Here is a 9,716-nt window from a genome sequence, read left to right on the forward strand (position 1 = left end):
CCCCGCCATTGTAAAATTCATCTTTTGTTGTATGCAAAAAAGCTCTGCCACATTTGTGCAAACATAACTTTGATTGTGTAGTACAAAGTTGGGAGAAAAGTGAACAAAAGAAGCAATTGGATTCAAAGCTTTAACTGGAAGCAATTGTGATAGAGAAAATTAGAAGCTTTGACTATAATTTGTGCCTCTTGTCTTGATTCATGTTATTATTATGTGTTCAATAAAAGAGCATACTGATTTAAGAAGCAATCGGAGCCAAAGATTTGACTGGGAGTGGTTGTGGAAATATATAGTTAGAAGCTTTGTCTGTAGCTTATACTTCTTTTTTAATTCGCAAAATAGTTTTCTTACTTTTAGGAGTCTTTGTGCCCTAATTGTAAAACTTTTCATATAGAAATACAACCGGACTTAGAGCCAAACCGGTACATTTTTAGCTAGCCTTTGAGTTAGTAAAAGTTTATCGGTATCACTATTTCCAACTCTTGATAGAAGTTCCCATTACTCGCTCCATGAATAAGTGGATTCTTTCTTGAAAGATAAGAAGAAAAGATATTGGTAACACCCATTCTATAAAAATCTCTCGACTTCTTGCTTACCTTGAGTTGATCCAAGGAACAGTGAGAAGGGGTAGCCTTCCCTTTAAGGTAGGAGAGACTCTGTCTCACATGCTGTGGTTGGTCATCCTATTTTGCGACTGAATTTTTACCCAAAACTATCGGTTGCAAAATATCCACCCAACAACACCAACACTCAATTAATGGACATCAACATTAGAATCATCGGAGAACTGACCCTAGGCGCTGATGAAGGCAACAACTCATTGGAACTCAACACAACTGAAATTCCAACTCTGTCCACACTTGAGTCCCCATCAAACTGATACTCACACCAAACCACACTGTGGAGATGGTAAAAACCATAGCTACCTGAAACACTACCACCGACTCCAACCTCTGCTAAATTGTCTTGGGTGTGTAGATATTGCAAGGGGTCTAACTTGCAACTGTCAATTCCATTTGCAAAAAATGGTGCTAACCCATCCCATAATGGATTGTATGAAACTGAAACCAACCCACATCGATGTGAAACCAAATCCTCTACCTGTGGGTCAAAAGAAAAGTGATGAGCACTCCTCATAATGTAATGTCGATAAAAACTCCCAATCTCTATTTAGGGTTCAACATCAAACTGTGAATCAGAAGATGGCTCCAATCTTTGACTCCAAACTACCGGTCGGGCAAGATCCTAGGCAATCCTCTCAGCAAACCCAACCTCAAAATCCCTGTAGGGAAGCATGGTAGATAGAGTCTCTACAATCTTTCCCACCAACTTTCGAATAGCATGAGAGCCTCGGATGAGAGTACTCTTAGACACTGTATGAATCCTCCTGCACATCAAAAGTCTCCAAAAGATATTCCATGAAAGACTTTGTGTAGTAGAAATTATATGTGGAAGCATCTACTTGCTAGCTATCCAATGCTATCAATTGTATGAGTGAAGAAAATCACTTCCAGCAGAAGGAAGCAAATCATCGTGAGAGTTCAACTCCAATGATACTATTACCTCATTCGTACCTACTACACCCATATCCTTGACAGATGTGTCGACCACATCATCACGCCCCTCATCCCCAAATGTGGAAGCAAACTCACCACCAACCATAATATACTGAACAGGGTTTGGGGTTGGTGTCGATAGTACCCACTCAGTCTATGGTAACCTCATCCAACAGTGACTATGACTCTCGAAGAGCCAACAGAGTACACTGAAGAGAGTCCACAGTCACCTCAAGCTCCTGGGTGAGCTCAAGCACCTCCTCCTCTTTCTCTAACAAAGTCTCATAACAGGTGCTACCCCACTCCAGAAGGTAATCCCTGTCAGCAACTAACTGTGAATAGCTATGCTTCAAGATCTTGACGGCCTCTCAAAGTGCATGAACCTCTACTAGGGAAATACTAGTATCATCGTGCTCATTTGACATAGGAGGACCCCAACTAGATGTAGCTAGCATCTGACAGATAGCATCATAATGCTCAAGAGCTGAAGAAATGTCACTTTCACTTACCTTCAGCTAACAAGTCACATGATGCCTTTGTAATCCCTAACTCCTATGCAAGCTCTTTGTCTCATTAACTGCACTGTGATAGGAAATTGAATTAGAACTACCCACCACAAGATCGCTCATATGCGTGCTATCATCCTCACACAACTCTGCATATGAGATACAACTACTTGGTACCTCAACCAACACCTCATCCGAAGAAATGGAAGTCCTCACAGTATCAATCTCCTCACATGCCTCAGCTTCCACCTCAATAGTAGAATCTTGTAAGCACTGATCCTGGGACCCATCCAAAACCTCCTCGGAGTCATCAACTGATACCTGGCAAGGGATATCATACCCGACGCAGCTTACAACATCATCAATTGTATCATCAGATGTGTCTATACTATCTGCATCCACATCTCCTAATAAAGCCTCAACAACTGACATCCAACTTTGCACACATGACTCTATGCCAAGCTGTGAGTCAATAATGCTAGAGCATGAACCCACATCTACTAACTCTACTGTAACGCCCAAATCACCAACATCATAGCTGCGTGACTCTATACATGCCTCGGTCCCACCTAAGGATGCAACTGCCTCCTGCACTAAAGAACACTACGATAGCCAACATATGAGTCTCCAATAACAACTCCCTCCTTGGGAGTCTAAAAAGTCAGTGGCAACTACAACTCAGCTGCCTCTGTACTAACTGTAGCAACTACTCTAGGAACCTCAACCTATTGAAGCTCAATGCCGCTACCCACCAAGGGTATTGACACATCTATTGATCTCTGTGAAATGAGTCCATCATCAAAATTGCAGATAGGACTAGAATGCACCATACTAAATACAGGTACATCTGCATCATGGACACCTCTCGGAGAAAACTCAAGCTTCCTTCCTTGCAACTTTGATGCCGACCTTCTAAAGGTTGAAACCATATACCTTGCTACCTTGTCAACTGTCTTTGAATTTGACAAGGTCTTTGACATCCTTTGCTGATGAAGTTTTTCTATACTCTTTCCCAAAGAATTTAATTTCCTATATCTTCCTGACTACTCTGCCAACTCCTGAAACTACTAGGCCTCCGGTATCTATCCATAGTTGATTACAACTAGAGTGCTGGTCACTCCATAAACAACAATAGAGTTGAAATTAAAAAATATTTTCCTACCACACAGGATGGCAGGAAACTGCTTAGATACCACTGTAATAACCCCAACCGGTTATAACTTCATCAAGCACCAAATTCTTTTATAATTCAGTTGTTTGACATATTGTCAAGCACTTTGCAAGCAAGCTTTGATACCACTATAATGAGCCCTACCGGCTTTCAAACAATCTGTGCAAAATAAATGATTTTTTTTGTTTTTTTTGTTTTTGAGGTTTTGCAATTTATGATACAACAATATTGCAGAAAAATAGAAGATATTACAATAAATATTTCAGCTCAAATATTTGGATATTACATAGGGAATATAGCTGAAAATTCCAGATTTTAATATCAACTTAGATATTGAGTTCACAAAATACCAACAACCCAGTTGATAAAATATCCTCTATTATTTAAATCAACAATACTCAGAAAAATCAGAAGTTACAATCCGTGAACTTATAAGTAAGACATGCCTTGAAACCCTTTGAAATGAAGTCTAACAGCAGCAAAAGAATTCTCCTACAAACAAATGCAACTGCAGATATGTAAAATGCTGCTCCTAAAGTGCAGATAGAAAATAACGCCTAGCAACAAATATAAATGGGTATCCAACTCCAAATTAACCAGCACCCAACTGCTTCTTAGCAATAGTAATAACAGTATAAGAAGACAACAAATTCCAAATTCTCAATACCACATTATCTCCCAACCACAATGTATACAACAATGTTGATAAAGACCAATTCTTTGAACAATAATTCACAATACCTCAACTGTGAATGACAATGAACTTCTCAAGGACAAACCCTTATACTACGGCAAGGACACAGAAAAACAAGACTTCAGAAACATCACGAAGATGACAAAGCAAAATAAGATAATCAAATAATTAGATACTTTTCTCATCAAATGTCCTCATATTTATAATCTCCAAATGCCACCAGTTTCCCAAAATAAGTCCACTTAAGAAGCCTCCTCTACACAACATTAAAATATAATAAAGTTCCATTAATATAATTTAATTGCTTTTGGCTCAAAAAATGACCTTTTCATCATAATTCAATATTTTGATATGCAAGGCCACTGTTTCTTGTTCCCACGATTTAAAACTTTTCGTCTCGGTTCCAACGAACTATGATATTGAGGTGACCAACTAACAACACCAACAAAAATAACAACCTCAATGTATTTAGAGGAATAATAATAATAATTCACCCATCTTGCGAGAACAACTAAAGAAGCATCATAATCGAAATTTGACAACATCAAAGTGATCCTGATGATGAAAGACGATAAAAGAACCTCACAGGGTGACTTACTATAAATAGACGCTCCCTCCAAGATTCTTGGATTGCAAAATAAAAATTTAGAGCATCACCCAACTCCTCTAACTCAACTGAGCTCATCAGAACCAACAGATAGTGAGTCCTTCAAACGGAGCCAAAACACACCATAGGCTGCTGGAAAGTCTATAACCACACAACTAAGACCCTCAAATCTCACTGTCAGCTCATGAGGACCTGGTCAACTGTAGGAACCTTCTGAAAATGGGGACATTACAATCTTGGTAAATTACTCCAATAGCCCACAATTAATTGATCTCTTTTGCATATAAATCATTTGATCCATCATTTAATGGATTTTTGTCGAATCACCATAAAAATATATTGCCCACTATTGACTGTTAGCTTGATATATATCCAAACGCATTAAAATTTGTCACGAAATCAAATAATAAAATGTTCAACGCAAATATAATACTCCAAATCAAATAATCTTTAGTTTCCTATTTTTTTTTTAATTACCCATAAAACCCTGAAGCTGGTAGGATTGTCTGGTTCTGATACCACTATAATATCTCCCTAGGATATTTACCCTAGATTTTACCAAATGTACCACAAAATTTTAAATAAATAATCTATATACAAATTGATTTCTTTTGATCCAACAGTTTATCTTGAAAAACATATAATATCTCAAATAGAAATATATGTTGCCATCAAAATAGATAAGTTGATGCAGGCATGTTTTCCACATAGTTATGAAACATTTTTATTCACAGCTTTGCTCAACTATGAGCTCTATCGCAAAGGTACCTCAAAGTCGAATTGGGTTTCCATGCAATTGACTAAATTGCCAAGGATTTCTACCCCAGCAATTCTGAATTGAAGGCTGAAGCTCCCAAATTCTCCGAGAGAAAATAATAAACCAAACATATATCAAGCATAATAAGTTTGAGCCGCTCAGTGTTCTTTTATAGCACATTCTTGTGACTCTTTGATTTCCTTTTGGCTGTCTCTTCATATTCCTTTTCTTTGTCTCTTTATTTTTCCTCTTTAAAATTAAAATGACTTTATTACTTATTCACTAAGTTCCATTAAGTCATTTTTATACTTTATTAAATAATTAAATTAAGTCATCATTAAATTTGACTTGATTTGACAGCTTAAAATTTAATATTTGATTGTCTTCTGATTAGAGGACAAGAGAAATCTATCATGTCTTTCTACAATGTGCTGGAAATCCCTCCTATTTGAACAAGTTACTTATTGTAATTGCTTAGGAAGCTAGTTGGGAAATTAGAATAATAAAACTCTTAAAATGCTCTAAAATTTTGGGAGGAGAAATAATTCCTGCATTTTTCATTGCGAACCACCATGGAGTTTACATCTCTCCCTAGCCTTATCAGTTTCTTTTTATGGTTATCCAACATTGAGTCTAGTTGATTCTGTAACTGTCATCTTTATTAGGTATATGTGGGCCTGTAAAAAATATTAAACAGCCAAAAAATGAGATCAGAAGATAGGCTATGGATATTAAGTGACCTATTATTTTATGTTGGATATATATTTCTTCTTTGACTCTTTTTGTTCCACAAGACTATTAAGCCCACTAAAACACGTTTGATTCTACTAGATTGCCCCCATTCAGGTCAATTTCCTAGTAGTATGTTTCCTTGATCTCAGGAACATTGGTTTCTTGTAAAATAATTATATCTTGATTGTTATTATCTCACTTGTGCTTGATTTGGTGCCTTTTATTAGGGGAATTAATGCTTCCTAATATTATACAGTACGACCTTCATTGTCTTAAACAAGAGCAGGTTGTTCTCATCATCGTAATTGATCTGTCCAAAACATTAAACTGATTCAAAATCTCTTTTTGATTCTTTACATATTATTAACAAATGCTTAGAAAATGAGAGAAATTAGTTTTAAAATTTAAAAATGGAATATATAGCATCTGCGTATGATATCTCAAAAGTCACTAGTTTACATCATCTTCAAATTCTTAATGGTTTGCTTGCTACATGTTTTAAGAAATGAAAAGCTGGCTGAAAATGCCGATTTGATTGTTCCAAATAAGCCAAAAAGTGGGATACGATGTCATATTCTTATGATTCCATTTGCTGAGCTTGGACTCATTAGATTCACTTATATGTGTTACTATTTTTTTGAGTGAAATAATGGTGGCTACCTTACTCCGTTTCGCTTGTAAATCCAACTACACCCTCTAGTATTTCAGACTTCTCAAAGAAATATTGTGGGCCAAAATATTAATAATATTTGTTATGGGCAAAATTTGCATTGTAATTTCTATACGAAAATGGAACATGTTCTATGATATATATGTATTATGTGTTGATGTTTGTTGATTTTTATTTAGAGATGTAGCTTTTGCATAGTTTCTCCTAAAATTTCTCTTATATTGGTAACACTACTGAAATCTTAGAAGTATAACTATGGATGTCATCTCTTAAATTATATTGCAATTTATTTTGAATGTATTGCCCCAATATATTTTCATCTTTTTAACAGGTTGACAGAAAAGGAGCTAGACTTCCGATTCTTGACTCTGTTAGTTTCTGGTAAACACCTCTTTGTACATTTCTGGATTTACTTTAACTTGTAAATTTGATTATTAGGATATGGGTTATTTCAGAATTTGATAGATGTACACTTTACATCAGAATCTCTTTTTGGCAAGAAGTTTATTCGTCATTCCTTGATCAGATAAAACTTTTTTGACATTTTGTTTTTGTTTTTGAATAGGTTAGAAACATTTTATTTAGTAATGAGATATCAGGAATCCTCTTGAATAACTAGTTTATGAAATAATCTGCATTCAACAAACATAGTTGATTATATGAAATTGCAGAGACACCACATCAGTTGAAAACAAATCTTATGGTAAGGAGTCCTTATATTGCAATTTCCAAACTTTAGTAAATGCAATCACTTTGGCTACCACCAATAATTACATAGAAAATAATCTTGAACAAGCTTTGATAGTTAAGTATAAAGTACTATATTATATTATATCATTTAGAATCAAATACTAATAAACACAAATCTTGTTGTAGACATCTCACAACGAGGGGAACAAACTTTCTGCCTTCCTCTTACATGCAGTGAGTTTACTTACGTTCTAAGGAAATTTATTCTAGACGTGCTTTGATCCCAGACATTCAACCCGTTCTGCTCTTGAACAAGTCATTATGATTCACTTTTTTGATAAATCTAAAACACATCCAATCAAGAGGCTCTGATTGTCTCTCCCTCACATATTAAGTTACCACCACATGCTTTTATTCTTGGGATATATCTTTAAACTTATTTATCTGAAAACTTGGTTTCAAGTGGGTTAGATTTGGAAGATCTCAAAAAGAATTATGAACGGTCACCTGACATTACTGCAGGTTCACCTGCAACTGTGCAATGTCCCCTATTTCTAATTACATGGACACTACATGGATTAATGAATGCAAAGTGAAGTTATGTGAAATATGACAGTGAATTAATAATACAAATATTTGAATTATCAATACGACTCATAATTCCAAGTGCTGCACTAATGTATGACAATGCAATGGTGTGTGTGTCTATATATATATATATATATATATGACTGGTGATTCCATATGCCCCAATGGAATACAACTGATAGTTCAATGTTTTCATCACAATTATATCAATGACTGCTATAACACTGAAATAGAGGTAATAATAGATACAGTAGTTCCTTGACCCAATCTTCTATACTACACATTCAGAATATGACAGCGGCCCAACTTAAGCCTTTTTGAATAGGGTGGGGTTGAGACATGATTGACGAAGCAACCCATGATACTACACTCTTTGGGACGAGATCGAAAGGGGTTGCCGAATAGGGCGAGGTTGAAACATGACTGACAAATTGAGCCTATGGCCCTTCTCATTATAGGGTGCTTTGGGATGAGATCGGAATTTATCATTTTTCTCGTGGACATTACTGCCAAAGTTACCGAACCCAACAACACCACTTGCTAGAACCCGGTGTTGGGGTTAGTAATAGTTGTAGGCCCCTACAATTTTATTGGACACCCTACCCCGTAAAATTGATAGGATAGGATAGGCCCTATCCCCACTAAAATATAGGGTGGGGGAATCTGGCCCCTCCTCTGAGGGGGTAGGTTGAGTCTTCCCTGTTTTGATTTCTCCTTTCCGTAGGGCTAGATCAACGTCGAAGGTGCCCAACCCGACTGAAGTTGCTTGTGCCATGTTCGTGTTTCACTTCTATATGTAACATTCAGAATCTAATGGGTAAGGCTTGTTGTCTAGATGGCTTAGAATGAATATTGTCTCTGAGTCGAGGAACCCATTTAGAATAGTAGGGCCCCTATGAACAATGTGCGATTGAAGGAGCAAACTATCCCTACTATTCCCCCTAAACAAATTATTGTGGGGCCCCTACAATTTTATAGGACATAGAGATACCTTGCTGCCCAACCAATATAACCCGGTTGTGCCTGAACCAATACCACAGGAGGGGAAAGAAGGTAACCAAAATCAACAATAGGGGTAACAATACAATAGGGGTTCTCGTCCATCCACTTTAGGGGTGTTGATCCAGGGAATGAAAACATCCATTGCAGAAGACCCCCTCTGTGTAGCATAGATAAAGAGGGTGATATGCATGATAGTTCGAAAAGCAATATAGAACTCAATTAGCAATATAATGTATGCACATTACCCTGCGAGCCATTTTTGATATACAATCTGGTATATGTTGCAAATTATAGGATAAATGCTAGGTACAAGTATGTCATCTTAGATGTTCTAATATGAATTATGCAAGTACTCTGTACAGAGCCGTCTGTGATATGTCAATAATATTATATGCACTGCTATTGTCGCTGATCTGTAATTATTATACTTGCACAGAGATAGGTTGTAATAGCAACTGTCTATGCTCTGTATGAGCGGATTCCACAAAGGTAGCTATGTTTATAAAATTAATACTTCAATGTATGGTTTGGATAGACTATCGGCTTAAGATATATAGAGGCACAATGAAAATATGCCAAATTGTATTATGAGTAACCACCATTTGTTAACAAATAACCAATACGATTGTTATGAATAATCATATGTTTTTGCAGATGCCAAACTGTATTATGAGTAACCGCCATTTGTTAACAAATAACCAATACGATTGTTATGGATAATCATATGTTTTTACAAATTAAAC

The 9,716-nt window shown here is 36.3% G+C and overlaps 1 long non-coding RNA gene across 1 annotated transcript in view; it reads left to right on the forward strand.

Moving 5' to 3' along the window:
- Positions 1 to 7,138, forward strand: part of LOC149578422 (uncharacterized) — a 93,522-nt gene extending 86,384 nt beyond the window's left edge. Inside the window, exon 5 of the long non-coding RNA XR_016356298.1 lies at positions 7,025 to 7,138. This is a non-coding gene — a long non-coding RNA (uncharacterized LOC149578422). The remainder of the gene's footprint in view (positions 1 to 7,024) is intronic.
- Positions 7,139 to 9,716: the final 2,578 nt, after the last annotated feature.

This window comes from Cupressus sempervirens, chromosome 1 (assembly GCF_028749045.1).
Source record: "Cupressus sempervirens isolate cs-2001-9-10 chromosome 1, ASM2874904v1, whole genome shotgun sequence".
Lineage (NCBI taxonomy): Eukaryota > Viridiplantae > Streptophyta > Pinopsida > Cupressales > Cupressaceae > Cupressus > Cupressus sempervirens.